Here is a 24,420-nt window from a genome sequence, read left to right as displayed (position 1 = left end):
CACAGCAAGGCACAGGACAGCAAGGTGATGGGACGGCACAGGACAGCAGGGTGATGGGACAGCACATGACAGCAAGGGGATAGGAAGGCACAGGACAGCAAGGTGAAGGAACAGCACTGGACAGCAAGTTGATGGAAAAGCACAGGACAGCTAGGTGGGGGAAGAGCAAGGACAGCAAGGAGAAAGCACTGGACAGAAAGGTGGAAGAACAGCAACAGGACATCAAGATCAAAGGACAGCAAAAGATAGCACACGTGAAAGGACAACCCAGAACAGCAAGGTGAAGAAACCGCACAGCATAGGAATGAGAAGGCACAGTTCAGAACAGCACAAGTTGATTGAACAGGAACAGGATAGCAAGGTAAAAGGACAGCACAGGATAGGAAGGTGATGAACCAGTAACAGGACAGCAAGGTGAAAGGACAATGCAGGACAGCAAGGCAATGGAACAGCCCATGACAGCAAGGTGATAAGACAGCACTGGATAGCAAGGTGATGGGACAGCACGAGACAGCACAGGGCAGCAAGGTGATGGGACAGCATGAGACAGCACAGGGCAGCAAGGTGATGGGACAGCATGAGACAGCACAGGGCAGCAAAGTGATGGGACAGGATAGGAAGGTGATGGATTAACACAGGACAGTAAAGTGAAGGCACAGCAACAGGACATCAATGTATCTGGAACTGGCACAGAATATTGTGGGCTTAACCAATACTCATGAGAATGGAGAATATCACTTCATTATGAAACCGTAACATCACTTTTTGCATCATGGCTCAGTGATTAGTAGCTCCTCGTTAAATGATAGGCTGCATTTTATTGAATATTGGTACAACCCATGGAATGGCTGCCTCCAGTATATGTTTGTTACAGGTACACATTAAACGAAACAAAACATTTCTATTTAAAGCATCAACACCATATAGAAAATGTATTTATGTATTTGCTTTTTTGTTAAAAAAGCAAGCTATGTATATTTTTTTTTCTTAGCTCTCCTTCTACAAAACATGATATCCTTTTCAAAATCTCTCTAGAGCAGTGGTTCTCAAACTCGGTCCTCAGGACCTCACACAGTTCACGTTTTCAATGTCACCCAGCAGGTGCGCTGTGTATCACCAACTGTCACATTTTAAAAATCTACAGGTGACCTGCAAAACATGAACCGTGTGGAGTCCTGAGGACTGAGTTTGAGAACCTGTGCCCTAGATGTTGTCACTAATATACAGGCTCACAGCTATCCGCATGTCATGTGAAGGCAGAACAGACAGAGCACAACAGGGCCTTGAAAAAAACCTCTCTGCTCCCTTCATCATGTGCCATGTGACTTTGGTTGCCATGGAAGTCACATGACACATAAATTATTATCAGGCAGAAGAAACTTACCAAGGAGAAATAAAAAAAAAGTACCACCATTCTTATAATAGCCCAATATAGTGATTTATGTAAAACATAAAAATACATCTTTTTCTGCACAGTATATCATGTAATTGGGATTTTACAACCATGAACTTTTGTTGAGCATCCAAATGTCTTCACTGGAGATGAAGAGAGAGCTTTGGAGCGACACGATATTCCCGATGGCGCGTCTGTGCTTGGGCTCAACGGGAGTGATCGTGTCATTCCAGGGCAGTGTCTCTCAGGGATATCCTAACCGGTGGAGTCCATGAGTAGTCAAGCCGTAACTTAATTAGCAAGATCAAAGAGTTTAGAGATTTATTAGTCTAATTTTGCACAGTCCAGTGCCAGATAATTCTGTACGGTTGGTGCATTAGGAGTGGATTCTAGAAAAATAAAACACAATAGTTGTTATTTATATGCGCAGCCAATATGCAAATGCTTTTCTGCAAGATGTTTTAGGTCACCCGCCAAGAACTCGATTGAGACACCGTGGCACACCAGGCAGGATACTGGTTTGGGACACTTCCATGTCTTTCAATGTCACATAATGGTGTACATTTACTAAAGGGGGAGGTTTCTTTTTAAAACTGGTGGTGTTACTCGTAGCAACAGGGCCGTTTCTTGGGGCAGGCGAGCAGTGCAACCGCACTGGGCGCCCGCCGCGGCACTAACTGTGGCTCCCTGCTTCCCCCTCCTATTTCTCCCCGAGTAACCCGCTCGGGGGGTGGAGTTTCACGGAATGACGCGGTTGCGTCGTTACGTCACGACGCAACCCCGTCACTCCGCGAACCCCCCCCCCTTCCCCCCTGAGCGGAGTACAGAGGGGGATCCAAGTTAGGAAGAGGGAAAGGCCGGCGCAAGGAGCGACTGGTGAGGCGGGCCGAACAGCGGTAATCGCCTCTGTAAGTATTCTCTCTCTCTCTCTCTCAATGTGTAAAATGGGGACACCTGCCGTAATGTGTGAAATGGGGACTCTTGCCTGCCGTAGTGTGGGGATTTAATGTATCAAGGGCATTGCGGTGTGTGGCATAATATGGTGCATGGGGCATTACTGTGTGGGGCTTAATATGGTAGAATTTTTTTTTCCTGTGGTTGTCGTGATCTGTTGGAGCAGGGTCAAAAACTGGATTGTGAGGTAGTCTTTTCAGACGAGGCCATGCCCATTTAAATGAGGTCACACCCATTTAGATGAGGCCACGGCCCCTTGCCGGGTGCGCGCGCAAGTTTTTTTTTTTATCTAGGTGTGGGGGGCACATTTTTTTATGTCATGGGGGGCGCATTTTTAAATCTCGCACTGGGAGCCAAATTGGTTAGAAACAGCCCTGCGTAGCAACCAATCAGATTCTACATTTATCTAATGGCTTCTAGAATATAATAGATTGGTTGCTCTGGGCAACATCACATTCTTTAAAAAAAAAACTCCCACCTTAGTAAATTTACCCCAGTGTGTCCAAATGCAATCACAAGCGGAGTATCCTGGAACATTTACCGGTTGGATGTAGAAGTGTCATGGAAACCAGAGGGGGTGAGGTGGATGGGGCATCACCTGACGTGTGAGATGAGGGGAGCGGTCACTGAACTAACAAGAGTTGGAGAAGTAAAAACTTGGTTGTAGTGGAAGCAGTTATGTAGTAGCTGTGAGTTACATGACAGAAACATTCCAGGGGGAGAGTATAATCTGAACCCCGCTCAGTGCCACTGGGCTCCAGGCAGAGGTCTAGGGTGCTTTCTTTGTGGGTAATCCGGCTCTGTACTGTTGTGCAAGGTTTGTACAGGCCAACAAAATTAGTTGGGTGGATTTAGGGAGTTATGCGCTCTGTAGGTGGGTACACCCTCTTCTTCTCCTGACCTTTTTAGGTTCACCGATTTTACGGGGGGCCGTTACAAACACCACAAAGTGTTCACAAGCCCTGGCATGCACTTGGGGAGGACAAGTGGGGGCACTGGTGTACATAAAGGACCAACAGCTGGTCCACAGAATTTGCCATTTGTAAATCGCCACTATTGATACAGAATGTCCGCTAGAAAAAAAAAGCATCCTGGAAAATTTTGGCCACATAGGAGCCTTACGTAGATGATTTATTAGGACTAGTTCTTAGAAGCTTTGGCATTTTCTAGGTGGGACTGATGACAGAACACAGGGAACATAAAATATAACAGACTGTCCATATACCTGGGTAGAATCTGCTCTTCTTCCTTTGCACATACTGTTACATACTAGGGTTACTTTTCTTAGGGCCTAATTGAGACCTGATCACAGCAGCAAATTTGTTAGCTAATGGGCAAAACCATGGTGGTCATTCCGAGTTGTTCGCTCGTTGCCGATTTTCGCTATGCTGCGATTTGTTGCTAAATGCGCATGCGCATGGTACGCAGAGTGCATGCGCTAAGTTATTTTACACAAAACTTAGTAGATTTGCTAGTGTTCGTGCGGCGCTTTTCAGAGTCGCACTGCTGATCGGTGAATGATTGACAGGAAAGGGGCGTTTCTGGGTGGTAACTGAGCGTTATCCGGGAGTGTGCTAAAAAACGCAGGCGTGTCAGGGAAAAACGCGGGAGTGTCTGGAGAAACGGGGGAGTGGCTTGCCGAACGCAATTACAACTGAAATCACGTTTACTTTTTTTTTTTTTTCAATGTGGCCGGAGCAGTAGTTAGATACAAGCGATATCCAAGGGACTGGTAACAGTCTAACAGAACATTTGCTCACACCCTAACCACAATCACAGATATGACAACATCTTCCTGTATCCACAAGGCCACTTACATGGCGTCAACCTCCGACAGTCTGATACATGGCAACTCTGACTGTTTTGGGTCTATCTGTGTTTTTTTTTTTTTTTTACTTTCAACGGCAAATGTGGTTTCTGGCAGGAAATCAGTAGCTATCTTTAGATATATCTTTCACCGAAGAGGGAAGAAGAAATAGACAAGCATTATTAAATCAGTTGCTTTAAAGTGAATAATTAATTAAAATAAATAGTGATCAGGCAAATCCGCATTGCCCGATCAATGGGTTATGCATTATGTTGCATTCTGAGATGAAAGAAAACTGTGGAAATGAATGTAAAAAATAAATAAATAGAATTGTCCATTTAAAAAATGATTGTTGACTGGTTATGTGAATTGTATAACAGTAGCCTATCCATTCGCATTGGTTGATACTTTACCACCGTGCAATTTATCTCTCTCCAAGGCTTGATAAATCAGGGCCTGTATCTCTCTCCAAGGCTTGATAAATCTGGGCCTGTATCTCTCTCCAAGGCTTGATACATCTCCACGAAAGCTCCTGTCTGACACCACCCCTACTGCAGAGTCTGTCCATGTACCTTGTTTCATATCTGAAAGGGTTTCCCCACTCACCATCTCTTCTTCTCTTTCACAATCTTCTTCTTCCAACACCAGTAAGGGCACTTCTGTCGCGCATGCTCAGTACTGGGTAGTGTCCTGGTTGAAGATCACCTGGAAGGACCTAAAACTTCCACACAAGTCAAGCGCTGAACATGCAAGGGATCTGCTAACGGGTCCCAACTGCAGCTGAACCTTTTACAACAGCTGCTTTTGGGATTCCGTTGTCCGATCCCTCGCTTCTTTCGAGGCGTGGCAGCAGAGGGGGAACAGCCGGGGAGGGGACCCTGCAAAACAGAGTGAAGAATTAGCCAAGAATCTTCTGATAAATGCTAGTCCCTAAAGCACTTATTTATAGTTGGTCAGCTATTAATGTGTGGGGCCAGAACTTAGTGCCTCCTGCATCAGTGATGTCACTCGTTACTAGTGAAGTGATTGGCTGCATTCCAGCCAATATGGATTCAGCAACACAAAATGGCTGCTCTGGTACATTTTAAAGACAGAGCAATTTATTTTATTATTCTTTTAGTTATAGAGCAACAAATGTTCAGGCTTCATATATTATATTATATTAAAACCACCAACACACGCAGATCTGATTGTCCAATTAGATCATTTTTCATGGAGGATGGGCATTGTTCCCGAAAACAATGCTTTGAATCAGGCCCCTGGCCTAAAGGTAAGTAATGGCACTTAGATTATAACAGAGAGCTGCAAGCCTTGTATAATTCTACGATTCCCATAAATTAAATCAAAGATTCTCCTGGAATAGTTCATGTTACACAACTCATGCATTTAAACTAAGAGGAGCTTCCATTTAGGAGCTCAGAACATTGCAATAAATGCACGTGACATACAATATCAGCAGAAGAATATACAAATTAAAATTATTGTAATTACACCCTTCTTCTTGGGTACATTTCCCCTAGAACATCGCAGATGTGGCAGCTGTTTGTGGCCAACGGTGCATATCCTTTAGCCAGCTCAGAACAAAAGGGTTAATTTTAGAGGCGGAGCCACTCCCACACCTCTCTTGGATCCCAATTTCCAAGGACCTGGAAGGGGGTACAGACAAGTGATTTTAAACATGAGAACAAAGCGGGCATAAAAAGGAAGTAACCAGACACCACACAGGGTTATAATGAGGAAGGCAGAGTGCTCCTGCCCAAAGTCCCCGGCTTTGTTCCTCACCTGTGGGGTGAAATTACATACACCAGAAAAGTGTGAAGTGACCAGCGCCATACTATTCTGCACTTTCCTTATAGCACATACTGCACACTCAGGCAGGCTGAGATTATGGCTCCTCTAGTGAAGCACAAAGTACACCCACCATATAATGCAAATGTCCAGCCATACCTTACCACTATTACGGTGGAATAAACATTGACATTGAATTATTAACTTTATGGTGCTGGGGAAGAGTTATCAAAGTTTGGAGAGAGATAAAGTGCCAACCATTGCCGGCTCCAGAGGTTGCGGTGCAGCGCAGTCCAAAATTCGAATAGGGGAGCCACACCAACTGCCACCCCAAACACTGCCAAACATGGCCGCCCGGGACTCACTGGCAGTAAGTGTGGCTCCCTTATTTGAATTTTGGACTGTGTTGCCGTGCAGACCCGCCTCTGGAGTCGCCATTCTTGCCAGTCAGTCAGCTTCCAACTGTCATGTTACAAGCTGTGTTTGAAAAATGTCAGGAGCTGATTGTTTGGTACTTTATCTCTCGCCACTATCTTTGGTTCTCTCTATTAGCAAAGAACACTCCATTCCAGTGGTAAGGTACTAACGTAGCTGTAAAATTAGGATAATTAAGGTCCTGTCTGGCTGCACATGGAGAGATTAATAGATTTTTTGTAAGTAAAACAGTAAATTTTAGACAAAACAATTATAACATGAGGTAAGAAAATTATTTTTCAGTTAGCAATATAGGGGGTCATTCTGAGTTGTTCGCTAGCTGCCGTTGTTCGCAGCGATCAGTGAAAAAAAAGGCTAATCTGCACATGCGTATGCACCGCTATGTACACGCGCGACGTACGGGTACAAAGAGCATTGTGGTTTTGCACAGGTTCTAGCGAAGCTTTCAGTTGCACGGCCGAACGCAGATTGACATGAAGTGGGCATTTCTGGGTGTCAACCGACCATTTTCAGGGAGTGCTTAGAAAAACGCAGGCGTGTCGGGAAAAACGCAGGTGTGGCTGGGCGAACGCTGGGTGGGTGTGTGACATCAAAAGCCGTCCCTCCGTCGTTAGAATCATCGCACACGAAGAGTAACTACAGGGCTGGTCTTGTTTTGCACAAAATTATTTTGCAGGCGCTCTGCTGCACAAGCGTTTGCACTTCTGCAAAGAGAAAAACCACTCCCCGGTGGGCAGCGACAATGCGTTTGCACGGCTGCTAAAAACTGCTAGCGAGCAAACAGCCTGGAATGATCCCCTTAATTACTATGTATGAAATTATATATGTATGCTACAAATAGATAGGCCTCCTCCGCACAGTAAATACCACATTAATTAGGTAGATAGTGAAACATGTTAGTAGTGCAGCCCTGGGGCATCAGCAGAGATCAGTTATCTTCCCTGATGATAATCATGAACTTTGGCACCAGAAATAATATTATAACTAAATATACCTCTTGTGATTCGTTTTGTACATGTTTATTTCTTTACTAATAAATAACATTTTATTTTGAGTGATATTTAGTAAAGTGAAGTAGCCCTGGAATCTGTATGAGGTACATGCAGCCTACATTGTGCACCTAGGCTTTCCAGAGGATTGAGGCAGTTAGATCCCCTTTGGAGATGCAGACACGTTGGATCAACTTTCTAAAGAGGGCTAGTGTTGCTGTTGCTCGTAGCAACCAATCAGGCTCTAGCTTTCATTTTATAGAATGTACTAGAATCAGGCCTGGCCAACCTGTGGCTCTCCAGCTGTTGTGAAACTAAAACATACCTCCCAAAATGACCCTCTCCAGGAGGGACAGAATGCCCTCCCACCAATCAGCTGGTAAAACTTGCTGGTACTTGTAGTTTCAAAACAGCTTGAGAGCCACAGGTTGGCCAGGTCTGTACTAGATAAACTACAGTTAGAACCTGATTTGTAGCAATGGGCGGCACCTCCACTTCTCCCCTGTAGATGTTTTGGTACAGTTTCCTACAAGTATGATCAACCTTGCTGACTTCTCAGCAGAGGGGGGTCTCTGGGTCCATTGGCGGGAGAAGCCAGGTGGGAGCTACTGGGGAGGGTGCTATGATAGCACCAACTCTCATTACAAAGCCTTAGTTGGTAAAGCGGGGGGCTATATAACCTGCCTCCTTCAGTGCTGCTGATCCCCGGGGGCTGTCAGCACATGTTTTATAAGACACCAGTCCCCACAGTCCCCCCCTGTTGGTGGCACTGTAGACATGTTTGTGCATATCATCTGTAGTACTTTTTACATTAGCTGGTCTTTAGTCACATCCACCCTAGCTTAGGCTACGACTATGTAAGGAACGGATAACTGTGATAACGACCGTCAGACCCTGAGAAACTATTTGATTTTCAAGTAAAATCTATCGTATGTCTACCTTTAATATGGCTTCCAGTCTTGACTGGCGTAACAAAGAGGATGATCCTAAATCCATTCTGTTACCGCATATTTGTAGCTGTGCAATCAGCCAAAAATATAATCCATATAAAATAAAATAAAAACCAAAGCGGTTGTTTAATTTAAAGAGATTTCCTGTAGGGATCGTGTCTGTACTAGTTTTTCCAAACAAAACACAATATCTGTTGTTGGATGCAGAAACGTCTCGCGTTTCTTTCAGCCGCCTCAGTGAGTAGGCCTACACACACACACACACACACACACACACACACACACACACACACACACGCACACGCACACGCACACGCACACACACACACACAGTCACACACACAGTCACACACACGCACACACGCACAAGAATATTATTATATTATAGCAGCACATTTGGATTTGTGGGAGCCACTGCATACTATATATAGAAAAAAATCTGATTCGCCCTGTGGCTTGAGCTAGACTTAATTGTACAAGCAAGTCAGAAAGAGTTTTATAAAAACGCATCGGCAAAAGTGACATTTTCTCTGTTTTTTAATCAGCCATATTTGAGAGCAAAGAGTTCATACAGTTTCCTTTCATGTAAATCATTTCCATGTCAATATAACAAACTTTATTGACAAAATGTGCACTTCAGTACATACTGTATAATGGGGGTTATTCAGAGATGGAAGCAGATCTTGCTTCAGCAAGGCCACCCAGCATATGTTTGGTGCCACCCACCGATGCAATTTAATTGCAAACACATCGATTTAAGGTCGACCCCTGCCTGCGCAGGCTGGCTGTGCTGGCAGGCGGTCCGGTGCCATTTGATTTCTCGAAGCAGCTACGTACGATGTCACGCAGCCACCCCAAAAATGGTCCGGACACACCTGCGTTGTCCGGACCACGCCCTTGAAACACAGCGTCATTGTCCCGTCCCCCGACAGCCGCCGCTGTCAGTCACATTGTGGCCGCATCCTTCTGGGATGCGACCACATTGTGAAGAGTCGCACATGTGCACTATGGCCAATGCGTGTGTGCAAACCAGATGGATGCGGCCGTTGCATGCGAAGTAGTGGCTGCATCCATCTCTTAATAAGGCCCAGCATCCATCTCTTAATAAGGTCCAACATCTATTTAGAATTCATGGCTGCCTAATACCTTGGGTCATCATGAAGAATCCTTATTTCTGTACTCCCTAACATGGCAAAACGCGTCACTGTGTCCTAACTCCGCTGTGTAGTGGCATGAATTGTGCCATTGCGAGGTAACATAATGATACAAAATAGGACGTTCCCCAACATTATTTGCATTTATTACTAGTTATTTATATACAGGGTGGCCCAAAAGTATGTATACTGTATTGTATATTGGGCTGAAGGACAACATGTTTCATATTTTCTGTCTGTTTTAGTAGGTGCTCGAAATGTCTTCCATCAACCTTGCAATAGTCCTGCAGCCTGTCCTTTTACACTGTGACACACAATAACACCCAAATCTCTGTCAGTCCCAATGTCGACAAAGCCTGAGAGATGAGCGCCTTCAATTCGTCCACTGTGAGAGGTTTCCCCTGAAATACGTTGTCCTTTACTACACCCCAAGAAATGTTAGTTGGTATGAAGTCAGGTGAACGTGGCGGCCATTCAGTGCTGCCACATTGCCCAGTCCAAAGCCGTGTTGTCAAGGTATTCCCATACAGCCAAAGCAAAATGAGGAGAAGCCCCATCTTGCTGGGAAGAAAAGAAAACTGTTCGGCAAAGTCAGCCCTGGATGTGACTTGGGGCTAACACATAAAGAAAGAATAATTAATTATCATTACTGTATACCTACATTTGGGCCACCGTGTAGTGCACACGCATTCCGCAGCGCTTTACAGAGAATATTTAATAATTCTAGTCAGTCCCTGCTCCACTGGAGCTTACAATCTATATTCACTAACACATGGATGCACATATACAATAGGGATAATTTTTCTTTTGTTCTTGTCAGAAACCAATTAACTTACCAGTATGTGTGTGGATTGTTACAGGAAACCGGAGCAGCTGGAGGAAACTCAAACAAATGTGGGGAAAACATACAAACCCCACACATATAGGGACAAACCCAAGATCTCAGTATTGTGAGGCAGTAATGCTTACATCTATGCCAACCACACTGCTGATATCCTATTTGGACCCAGCAAGTATGGGTGCATAATGTTTATATAGAGAACTTACTGAAGATTTTGGCTCAGGTTTATCAAGCCTTGGAGAGTAATAAATTGCACGGTGATAAAGTACCAACCAATCAGCTCCTAACTGTAATTTTTCAAACAGCCAGTAACATGGCAGTTAGGAGCTGATTGGTTGGTACTTTATCACCGTGCAATTTATCACTCTCCAAGGCTGTCTGTCTATGGGGGTCATTCCGAGTTGATCGCTAGCTGAAAATGTTTGCAGCACTGCGATTAAGTAAAAAAAGGGCACTTCTGCGCATGCGTATGTGGCGCAGTGCACACGCGTGACGTACTTTCACAACGGCCGATGTATTTTTACACAAGGTCTAGCGAAGCTTTTCAGTCGCAATGGCCGCCGCAGAGTAATTGACATGAAGTGGGCGTTTCTGGGTGTCAGCTGACCGTTTTCAGGGAGTGTTTGAAAAAACGCAGGCGTGCCAGGAAAAACGCAGGCGTGGCTGGGCGAACGCAGGGCGTGTTTGTGACGTCAGAACAGGAACTGAACAGTCTGAAGTGATCCCAAGTGCTGAGTAGGTTTTGAGCTACTCTAAAACTGCACAAAACAACTTTGTAACCGCTCTGCAATCCTTTCGTTCGCACTTCTGCTAAGCTAAAATACACTCCCAGTGGGCGGCGGCATAGCGTTTGCACGACTGCTAAAAACTGCTAGCGAGCGATCAACTCGGAATGACCCCCAATATGTCGGAATGCGCTCTCTGCTGTAAGGGATTGGAACTCTGTGTAGTACAACTCACAAAAACCTGATGTACTTTATCTGTATATTCAATCGGCTAAGCAATTTTTTGGTGAGAGCAACTACTCCGCAATTACAACACCGATTTCGATGGCTCAGGTGTCATTCGATAGGGTGTGTGATGTAGATTTGCAATAAGGTCGCCGAATTTTGATAATAGGTCAGGTTGTTGAGGAATAACGCATCAACGTTGTGATTTTTTTCTCATAGAAAAAGCATTGAGTGGGGAGCGTGCACTTTTTTTCCCTTTGGGTTGTAAATTGCAGCGAAGCCCTTGCCAATTTTATTCTGCCCTAAATTCATTTTATATAATGACTTCTTTCTAACTCTTTAGGGATACAGATACATTTCGGGATATAGGTGGTCATTCCGAGTTGTTCGCTCGCTGCTGATTTTCGCTATATTGCGATTAGTCGCTTACTGCGCATGCGCAAGGTTCGCAGAGCGCATGCGCTTAGTTATTTTACACAAAAGTTTGGTATTTTACTCACGGCATAACAAGGATTTTTCATCGTTCTGGTGATCGTAGTGTGATTGACAGGAAGTGGGTGTTTCTGGGCGGAAACTGGCCGTTTTATGGGCGTGTGCGAAAAAACGCTGGCGTTTCTGGGAAAAACGCGGGAGTGTCTGAAGAAACGGGGGAGTGTCTGGGCGAACGCTGGGTGTGTTTGTGACGTCAAACCAGGAACGAAACTGACTGAACTGATCGCAATGGCTAAGTAAGTATCGAGCTACTCAGAAACTGCTAAGAATTTTCTATTCGCAATTCTGCTAATCTTTCGTTCGCAAATCTGCTAAGCTAAGATACACTCCCAGAGGGCGAAGGCTTAGTGTGTGCAATGCTGCTAAAAGCAGCTAGCGAGCGAACAACTCGGAATGAGAGCCATAGTAAACTGTCGGGATACAGTAAATTTTAGATGAATGCATTGTAGAACACATTCATTTTTTTTTTTTTTTTGCCGGATTTCGAGCAACACGGTTGACTAGTCCATTTTATCCTATAACATGCAAGTTTGCCTAATAAACATGCAATTGATGACATCAGAACTCACTATATATACAGACACTGGCAAAACTATAGACAGTGTGGTAGTGGGAAGTACAGCAGCTACGGGACAGGGAGACAATTAGGTGCTAGATAAATGAGAAGTAGAATCCTATCTTAACTAGAACTCCCATCTTAGTAAATTTACCCCTATGTCCACTGCACAGTGGGGGTCATTCTGACCCGATCGCACGCTGCAGTTTTTCGCAGCAGTGCGATCGTGTCAGAACTGCGCATGCGCCGGGGCATGCCAGACGGCCGAAGGCTGTCGGCCCGCTACGATCGCCTCTGCCTGATTGACAGGCAGAGGTGGTCGCTGTGCGGGGGGGGCGGAATGGCGGCATTTGGCCGCTGTTTCATGGGCGCAGTCCAGCCAACGCAGGTGTGGCCGGACCGAACGGGGGGGCGGGCACGCAGCCGCTGCGGGCCGGGGAGCAATGAGTAGCTCCCGGCCAGCACGCTAAAGCTGCGTTGGTCGGGAGCTACTCTTGAAGTGAAAAGGCATTGCCGCTGTGCGATGCCTTTGCACTTCTGCGCAGGGGGGGCGGCACTGACATGCGGGGCGGGATAGCCCTGGGCTGGGCGCATGCCCGCATGTCAGTGTGACTGATCGTAGCTGTGCTAAATTTCAATCATCTCGGAATGACCCCCAGTGTTTATTGGCTACCCCATAATCTTTCCACTGTCTGTAACTAATATCTTCTCAGCGCAAGCGTCATTAAGGCACAGGAAAAACGTGGGGGGTGATTCAGACCTGAATTTACCACAGCTACGATCAGTTTCTGTGACATGCGGGGGTGGGGCACCCAGCACAGGGCTAGTCCACCCCGCATGTCAGGCCAAACCCCCCCGCACACACACACACACACACACACACACACACACACACACACACACACACACACACACGAGTGTGAAAGCATCGCACAGCGACAATGCTTTAGCACCCACCAAGTAGCTCCCTAGCTGCGCTAGCAGGCAGCTACCACCGCGTTTTGGGTCGCAGTGGCTGCGTGTGACGTCATGCAGCCGCCACGGCCCGCCCCCGCAATGGTCCGGACACACCTACGTTGTCTGGACCGCTCCCAACCAATGGCGTTCTAACATTATAATCTAATTTCTAGGAACACATTGATGGCTAAGAGTGTGTATAAGGGTCCAGGGGCGAGATGTGGCAAACAAAAAAAATGCGCCCAAACCTCCGAAAATGCCGCTTCCAGAGGTTTGGCCACGTACCGCATATGCGCCAAGCCCCGGAATGCGATAGATTCCGGGACTTGGATGCGGTGGGCAATGCCATCTTCACATAGTGTTGACCAATAGAAGCCTATCGAAAAGGAAAGCTATTACTGCAAGCGCTGTCCTTTGTGATTCTATTAATGCATGCGGAGAGTGGCAGGATGCATCGCAAGCAAAATGCGATGCCTGCTACATCCCACCTCAGGAGTATGTATAAGGGTACAGGACTGAGTATAAGGGACCAGGACTGAGTATAAGGGGCCAGGAGTGTGTATAAGGGGCCAGGAGTGAGTACAGGGGGCAGGTGTGCGTACAAGGGGCCAGGAGTAAGTATAAGGGGCCAGGAGTGAGCATAAGGGTCCAGGAGTGCGTACAAGGGGCCAGGAGTGAGTATAAGGAGCCAGGAGTAAGTATAAGGGGCCAGGAGTGAGTATAAGGGGCCAGGAGTGAGTATAAGGAGCCAGGAGTAAGTATAAGGGGCCAGGAGTGAGTATAAGGGGCCAGGAGTGAGTATAAGGAGCCTGGAGTGAGTACAAGGGGACAGGAGTGACTATAAGGAGCAAGGAGTGAGTATAAGGAGCCAGGAGTAAGTATAAGGGGCCAGGAGTGAGTATAAGGAGCAAGGAGTGAGTATAAGGAGCCAGGAGTAAGTATAAGGGGCCAGGAGTGAGTATAAGGAGCCTGGAGTGAGTACAAGGGGACAGGAGTGACTATAAGGAGCAAGGAGTGAGTATAAGGGGCCAGAATAAAGTATAAGGAGCTAGGAGTGAGTATAAGGGGCCAGAAGTAAGTACAAGATGCTAGGAGTGAGTACAAGGGGCCAGAAGTAAGTATAAGGAGCCAGGAGTGAGCATAAGGGTCCAGGAGTGCGTATAAGAGGCCAGGAGTGCGTATACGGGTGTTTAAAATGTAAAAAAAAAAAAGCAGTTTTGAAAAATAGGGATATTTTCAGCTACCAATGTAAATGTTCATGGTGACTGAAGGGCAGGGGCGTATCTACCCATTGGCCAGGATGGCACTCGCCAGGGGCGCCAGCCGAGCAGGGGGCGCCGCCCGACGGTGCCACCCTTGGCCAATGGGTGGAATCCCTTGAGCCGTAGTACCTGCTGTGCTAAGCTGCCTGTGCATTGCCTGGAATGAAGGGCGGAGGATTGCTCAGAAGGCCGGAGCTGGCGCCGATGTACGGCACCGCAATGCACTACAGGGAAGAAACTGAAAATAAACTACAACTCCCAGACACAATTGCTGTCGGGAGCTCCCGGCGGCAAGGGCTGCTGGGAGCTGTAGTTTATTTTCAGTTTCTGCACGTAGTTTGGTGCGGTGCCGGACACCGGTGCCAGCTCCTGCCTGCTGAGCGATCCTCCGCCCTCCATCCCAGGCAGCTCAGCACAGCAGGCATTGCCAGACACTACGGCTATCTGCTGGGATGTTGCGGGGTGGGGACTAGGGCTATGTACTGTGTCGGGAGGCTATGTGTTTGCTGGGAGTGGGGGAGACTACTACTATGTGCTAAGGGCGGACTACAGCTATATACTGGGAGGGGATGGGGACAATGGCTATGTGCTTGGGGAGGTGAGGGGCTATGTGCAGGGAGGGGGACTATGGCTTTCTATGCTGGCAGGGAACTATTGTTATGTGATGGAAGTGGGTGGGGAATACTGTATGACTGTGTTGGGAGAGGTGTAGACTATGGCTATGTGCTGGGAGACTACGGCTATTGCTTGGGGAGATGGGGACTATGGCTATTTACTGGGAGGGGACTATGGCTATGTACTGGGAGGGGGAGGGGGACTATGACTATATGACTGTGAGGACTTATCTGGCACCGTGGGGGCATATCTGGCACTATAGGGCATATCTAGCACTGTTGGGGCATGTGTATCTGGCAATGTGGGGGTATATCTGTCAACACGGGGGCATATCTGGCCCTGTGGGGGCATATGTGTATCTGGCACTGTGGGGGAATATCTAACACCGTGGGGGCATATCTGGCACTGTGGGGGCATGTGTGTATCTGGCACTATTGGGGGCAGATGTGTATCTGGCATTGCACTATTGGGGTCATATGTGTATCACGCCCCCATTTTCATTGGCCACACCCCATGTGGCCACACCCATTTTTTGGCGAAGGCGCATGCACACAGTACCACTAAGGATTTTTTTCTACTTGCACCACTGGGTAGTGCGCTGCACTGCACTTCTTTGCACTACTGTTTGATTATACTACCTGCCCTTGGGTGGCATTGCATCCTCAGCCAGGCCAGGCACTGCTGATGTCTCGTCAGTGTTATAAGAATTACTGTGTGGGCATAATGTGTAAAGGGAACTGCTACTGTGTGGGCATGATGTTTATAAGGGTTACTACTGTGTAGTAACCCTTTCCCACAAGATCATGCACCCTCCCTATTTCAAATATGTGGGGCACCAGTCCCTTACTTTGCCAGGGGCGCCCGTATTCCTAGATACACCCCTGCTGATGGGCCCCATACACTAGTACGATAATGCCCGGTTTCATCCTATTTCGACCTTTCAGGTCGAATGGAAAGTGGCAAATCGGATGTGTTTTGCATCCAATCCGATCCGATGCGCGCTCCCATGAGCATCGGATCGGAGCCCCTAGGTTGTTAGTGCTGCACACGTGATCTATCTGATCCCACCGGCATGGCTGGGATCGCATAAGATACATCATATGCAAAAGGACTACATACAATATATCCTATGCCTTCCTGACGCCCAGGAGGCTGCCGGGCGGTTCAAGGGAAATCTTATGCGACATGGGGGTCCGACATGTCACTGTAGTGTATGGGGCCCTTTAGGACAAGCGACTACAGAAGTGTGGGAAGCACACAAGATAAGTCGGTAAAACTGAATTGCGTTCAGCTGTGAATGAGCCCCTCTGGCTTGAGCTTATCTGATTTTTCTTGTATTAAAGTCTAATGTACTAGCGCTGACAATAAGGAATGGGATAGCTGTTGCCATTTTGTTCTTTAATATGCATTTGCTTTTGAACAAACGCCGATTTAATAGCATATGTATCTATCGGACAAGACTAAATGCACCTATAAGTGAGAAACTCTGTAACATGCAAAAGAAATTCACAACGCACCAATTATAAATATATATTGTGCCTCGTTATTTCTAGATATAATACTGTCTATATATATATATATATATATATATATATATATATATATATATATATATAGGGAAACAAAGGTACGGCACTCACAACCACTTGGCAACCAAAATAACGACAGGAAGCAGTTTGACTATACAACGTTTCAAACTCTAATTGAGTTTTTCGTCAGGTAAACTCAATTACAGTTTGAAACGTTGTATAGTCAAACTGCTTCCTGTCGTTATTTTGGTTGCCAAGTGGTTGTGAGTGCCGTACCTTTGTTTCCCTACATGCTTTATCTGTAAGGGCACCAAACCCAGCTACATCTTTACTCGTGGAGTGCCGGGCCTGCTGCACTATATATATATATATATATATATATATATATATATAGTCATTTTTGTCATTGTAGAATTGCAACATGAAAATTCTATTTCTCCTTCCTGTATACTGAGGTAGTTATGTTAAGTGCAGTATGTTCTTATGGTTAGAACGGTAATGGAAAAGTCTGGGGGACAAGGAGCGGTATCCGCATTGGCGTTTCTATAATGGGTGCAGTGTGTGCGGTGCAGGGGGGGCCCACACCGCACACATTGCACCCATTTAAAGACTTACCTTACCGGAGTCCAGCGGCGGGCGCAGCGTCCGCGACGGAAATCCCCACCAAAATGCCCGCTGCGCATGTGCGGTAGCCAAATTGGTCTCCGGATCATGGCGGGCGCCATGTTTCCGGAGACCTGCGCATGCGCAGTAGACTCTGGCACATTGCTGGAGTCTACATCGCCGTTCAGAGGAGGGGCCCCACCCGGAGGTGCACACGGGCCCCCTCCTCTGTAGAAACGCGCCTGGGTATCCGGTCTCTAGGTCGACTACAATGTCTAGATCAACCACTATTGGTCAACAGTAAGTAGGTCGACATGGTTTCTAGGTCAACAGGGACTCTAGGTCGACATGACAAAAAGGTTGACATGAGTTTAAAAAAAAAAATGTACATTTTGTTAACTTTTTCAAACTTTACGAACCATGTGGACTAGAAGTGGGAACGGTAACCTGTGCCGAGCGCAGCGATGCACCTTGCATGGTGAGCGCAGCGATGCACCTTGCATGGTGAGCGAAACGAGCCATGCGAGGGGACGCGGTGCACTAATTGGGGTTCCCGGTCACTGTATGGAGAAAACGCCACCAAAAAAAGTGAAAAATCTCACGTCGACCTTCTGTCATGTCGACTTAGAGTCCCTGTAGACTTAGAATCCGTGTCTACCCACTTACTGTCGACCAATTGTGGTCGACCTAGACACTGTCGACCTAAGTGTGGTCGACCTTGCATACCACACCCCAAGGAGCATGGGGTCGCCCTAGCTTCCACTATCCAGCACTAGGCATAACCAGGAGGGAGATCCACAGTGTGGGAGAATGTACTACACTGTCACCTCCTTCTCTGTTTCTGATTGGGTGTGCTGTGGTCACATGTCACAGAAGCCAGCTGATACCATTCACTCTCCTCTGCTTTGTGAAGCAGAGAATTACAGTAGTCTTATTATGAGCAGTTGTCTGGTGGCCGGCTCCATGTGCCACCTGACCATATCATACACACCACCTGACCCTGGCCATCTGATCATAGTACGCCTACCACTTGATCTTACTCATACCACCTTACTATAGTGCGCGTACCACCTGACCCTAGTAGGTGTACCACCTGGCCCTAGTATCATACCACCTGACCCTAGTACACTTACAACCTGACTCTAGTACGCATACCACCTGACCCTGGTATGTGCACCACCTGACCCTAGTACACATACCACCTGGCCCTATAACTCGTACCACCTGGCCCTAGGACTCGTACCACCTGGCCCTTATAGGCATACCACCTGAACGTAGCACGCATGACGCATACCACCTGACACTAGAAGGAGTACCACCTGACCGTCGTACACATACAACCTGACGGTATCTGGACTCCAGGTCGACAGCACAAAGGTCGACACATCTTAGGTTGACACCAATTGGTCGACACACCTTATGTCGACATGGACAAAATGTCGACACGGACAAAATGTCGACAGTAACAATGTCGACATGGAAAAAGGTCGACATGAGTTTTTCACGATTTTTTTCTTTTTTTGAACCTTTTCATACTTAACGATCCACGTGGACTACGATTGGAACGGTAAAGTGTGCCGAGCAAAGCGGTAGCGGAGCGAAGGCACCATGCCCGAAGCATGGCGAGCGAAGCGAGCCATGCGAGGGGACGCGGTGCACTAATTGGGGTTCCCGGTCACTCTACGAAGAAAACGACACCAAAAAAACATTAAAAACTCATATCGACCTTTTTCCATGTCGACCTTGTCCCTGTCGACCTTTTGTCCATGTCGACCTTTTGCCTATGTCGACCTAAGGTGTGTCGACCAATTGGCGTCGACCTAAGGTGTGTCGACCTTTGTGCTGTCGACCCTCAGTCCCGGACCCCAACCTGACTCTAGTAGACGTACCACCTGACCTTAGTGCGGGTACCACGTGGTTGAGAACCGCCGTTCTAAACAATTGAGGTTTATATTTTTTACTTTCATCTTGATTTTTTCAGCAACTACCTCAATATTGTAGATATTTTGAGTAAAAAAATGTGTATATATATATATATATATATATATATATATATATATCATGGTAGTTCCCCTTAAGTTATCTTCTTAATGCAGGCTATACTTTTTTTTTGTTGCTATGAAGCCGCTGAATGCTCGGGGAAAGTGTTATGTGTATACTTTGGATGTGTGGTGCCTTTGGGCCTGTGTCAGCTGAGAGATTTATTTGCTGATTAAATTGTATGACAGATAGCAGAATATAGCAGCCGAGCAAACAGGGGGCAAAGCCTCCTCACACTAAATATAGAGTTTCTGTTGCAGAAACCAATGGAGATTTATCTGTGAGATCTGAGGCGGATGTAGAAATCCAGAAGGGTAACCGTCACTCACATGAGGTAGCTGGGGGGCTGTGTGCTGTGCATAACGCCAACTCCCCCATCTGCATTTGTATATCCGTGTATGGGGCCTAGGAACAGGACGAGCTGTCATGTGCACACAGTAAAGGCCCTGCGGGATCAGCAGCCTGACTGTTATATGTAAATACAGAGGAATAGGAATAGTTTATGCCATCTCCTTGTAAAGCCCTTTATCCAGGGTGGTAAAACCACCGGGGTATCGTGAGGGTAAATGTCAGCCCTGCAACGCTCAAGTTGGTTTCACATGTTTACATTTTACGTTTAGTCAAAACAGAACAGGGGAAGAGACAAGGAAGGTAAGTAGGGGTTACAGGGGTCTGGGTCAGGAATGGAGACTTTAGTACTGAATATATATAGGAATATAGGTGGTCATTCTGAGTTGTTCGCTCGCTGCCGATTTTCGCAGTGCAGTGATTTAGTGAAAAAACGGCAAAAATGCGCATGCACATGGTACGCAGCGCGCATGCGCTAAGTACTTTCACACAAAACTTTGTAGATTTACACAAGCTCGAGCGACGTTTTTCCATCGCTAGAGTGATCGTAGTGTGATTGACAGGAAGTGGGTGTTTCTGGGTGGTAACTGTGCGTTTTCAGGGAGTGTGCTAAAAAAACGCAGGCGTGCCATGTAAAAACGCAGGAGTGGCTGGAGAAACGGGGGAGTGACTGGCGGAACGCAGGGCGTGTTTGTGACGTCAAACCAGGAACTAAACGGACTGAGGTGATCGCAATCTGTGAGCAGGTCTGGAGCTGCTCAGAAACTGCAGGGAATTATTTAGTAGCAGTACTGCTAATCTTTCGTTAGCAATTCTGCTAAGATACACTCCCAGAGGGCGGCGGCCTAGCGTTTGGAATGCTGCTAAAAGCAGCTAGCGAGCGAACAACTCGGAAATGAGGGCCATAATGTATTATGGAAGATGAGGCACAGTGCGGAATTGTTGGGGGCAGACACCCCCCATCTAGACCAGGCCAGTCTTAAGGCCCGTACACACTGGTCGATATATCGGCCGTTCTCTTGAACGGCCGATATATCGCGGGACCGTCGGCCAGTGTGTACTGCCGATACGTCTGTGAACTCCGTCGTTCACAGACGTATTGCGTCGGCCGCGCAGCACAGCCGACGGCCAATATATCTACCGATATATTGGCGCGTCGCTGTGTGTGTACGACCGCCCGTACAAATGCTGCGGCGGCCGGCGGTGATTGACAGCTGAACTGGGCGGGCGTGTGTACACGTCCGCCCAGTTCATGACGTCAGTCCCCGACGGATCGGGCAGTGTGTATGCACAGCACACTGCCCGATCCGTCCATAGAATTGATCTGCAGATATATCTATTAGTGTGTACCCAGCTTTACACCAGCCACATGCATAGGAGTGTGAGTTGTGGCCATTTCCTGAGCAGGACATATAAAGCATACACATATATTCTGTATGCAGTGTTAGCAGGGTATATCTGTATTACTATTTGTTAGATAATAGCAAGTGGAAGGACGGGATGTACTATGCATGACATCTGCGATGTGATACATTGCACCACTTATTGGGTACATACCGGTGTACACTACCATTCCCACTGCACCACCACCACCACACACTACACCACCACCCATTTTATACTACCACCCACACTGCACTACCACCCATTGTACACTACCATCCACACTGCACCACCACCCATTGTACACAGGGCCGGTTCAAGGGCGCAGAGCGCCCCGGGCAGGAAAGGGGCGTGGCCTAATACAGGGGGCGTGGTGAGTCACGCCCCCTGTACATTGAAAGCGCCGCTTGAATGCTGAGCGGTGCGCGATGACGTCATCGCGCACCGCACAGCAAAAGGTCCTCTCCACGAAGAGAAACTAGACGCTATGCGTCTAGTTCCCTTCGTGGAGAGGACCTTTGCTGTGCGGTGCGCGATGACGTCATCGCGCACCGCTCAGCAGTTACTCTCCACGAAGGGAAACTAGACGCATAGCGTCTAGTTCCCTTCACAGGAGGCGCCGAGGACGGGGACGGCAGCGGGCAGCGGAGGCGGACGGGGGACACAGCGGGCAGCAGTGGCGGATCTTGCCACGGTGCGGCGCCCTCCGGATGGCGCCAGCGCCCTCCGGAAGGCGGCGCCCCGGGCAAAAGTCCTGCTTGCCCGTGGCAAGAACCGCCACTGATTGTACACTACCACCCACACTGCACCACCACCCATTGTACACTACCATCCACACTACACCACCACCCACTGTATACTACCATCCCACATTGCACCACCACCCATTGTATACTACCATCCCACACTACACCACCACCCACTGTATACTACCATCCACACTGCACCACCACCCATTGTATACTACCATCCCACACTGCACCACCACCCATTGTACACTACCATCCACACTACACCACCACCCACTGTATACTACCATCCCACATTGCACCACCACCCATTGTATACTACCATCCCACACTGCACCACCACCCATTGTATACTACCATCCCACACTGCACCACCACCCATTGTACACTACCATCCCACACTACACCACCACCCACTGTACACTACCATCCCACACTACACCACCACCCATTGTACACTACCATCCACACTACACCACCACCCATTGTACACTACCATCCCACACTACACCACCACCCATTGTATACTACCATCCCACACTACACCACCACCCATTTTATACTACCACCCACACTGCACCACCAACCATTGTACACTACCATCCCAAACTACACCACCACCCATTGTATACTACCACCCACACTGCACCACCACCCATTGTACACTACCATCCCACACTACACCATCACCCATTGTACACTACCATCCCACACTACACCACCACCCATTGTACACTACCATCCACACTGCACCACCACCCATTGTACACTACCATCCCACACTACACCACCACCCATTGTACACTACCATCCCACACTACACCACCACCCATTGTACACTACCATCCACACTGCACCACCACCCATTGTACACTACCATCCCACACTACACCACCACCCATTGTACACTACCACCCACACTGCACCACCACCCATTGTACACTACCATTCACACTACACCACCACCCATTGTACACTACCATCCCACACTACACCACCACCCATTGTACACTACCATCCCACACTACACTACCACCCATTGTACACTACCATCCCACACTACACCACCACCCATTGTACACTACCATCCCACACTACACCACCACCCATTGTATACTACCATCCACACTACACCACCACCCATCATACACTGCCACCCCACACTGCACCACCACCCACTGTACTTTGCCACCCCTCACTCTGCGCCACCACCCATTGTACACTACCCCTCACACTACACCACCACCAATCATACACTGCCACCCCATCCCACAATACACCACCACCCATCATACACTGCCACCCCACACTGCACCACAACCCATTGTACACTACCACTCACACTGCACCACCACCCATCATTATACGCTGCCACCCCGTCCACACTACACCACCACCCATCATACGCTGCCACCCCATACTGCACCACAACCCATTGTACCCTGCCACCCTCACTCTGCAGTACCACCCCTCACTGCACCACCACCCACTCACTTGTACCACCACCCATTCTACACTACTACCTCTCAATGCACCACCACTCATTGTACCCTGCCACCCCTCACTCTGCACCACCACCCATTGTACACTACCACTCACACTGCACCACCACCCATCATACGCTGCCACCCCGTCCACACTACACCACCACCCATTGCATGCTACCACCCACACTGCACCACCACCCATTGTACACTACCATCCCACACTACACCACCACCCATTGTTCACTACCATCCCACACTACACCACTACCCATCATACACTGCCACCCCACACTGCACCACCACCCACTGTACTTTGCCACCCCTCACTCTGCGCCACCACCCATTGTACACTACCACTCACACTGCACCACCACCCATCATACGCTGCCACCCCGTCCACACTACACCACCACCCATTGCATGCTACCACCCACACTGCACCACCACCCATTGTACACTACCATCCCAAACTACATCACCACCATTGTACACTACCACCTACACTGCACCACCACCCATTGTACACTACCATCCCACACTACACCACCACCCATTGTACACTACCATCCCACACTACACCACCACCCATTGTACACTACCATCCCACACTACACCACCACCCATTGTACACTACCATCCCACACTACACCACCACCCAGTGTACACTACCATCCACACTGCACCACCACCCATTGTACACTACCATCCCACACTACACCACCACCCATTGTACACTACCACCCACACTGCACCACCACCCATTGTACACTACCATTCACACTACACCACCACCCATTGTACACTACCATCCCACACTACACCACCACTCATTGTACACTACCATCCCACACTACACTACCACCCATTGTACACTACCATCCCACACTACACCACCACCCATTGTACACTACCATCCCACACTACACCACCACCCATTGTATACTACCATCCACACTACACCACCACCCATCATACACTGCCACCCCACACTGCACCACCACCCACTGTACTTTGCCACCCCTCACTCTGCGCCACCACCCATTGTACACTACCCCTCACACTACACCACCACCAATCATACACTGCCACCCCATCCCACAATACACCACCACCCATCATACACTGCCACCCCACACTG

Source organism: Pseudophryne corroboree, chromosome 9 (assembly GCF_028390025.1).
Source record: "Pseudophryne corroboree isolate aPseCor3 chromosome 9, aPseCor3.hap2, whole genome shotgun sequence".
Taxonomy (NCBI): Eukaryota; Metazoa; Chordata; class Amphibia; order Anura; family Myobatrachidae; genus Pseudophryne; species Pseudophryne corroboree.
Note: the sequence above shows the minus strand (reverse complement) of the source record.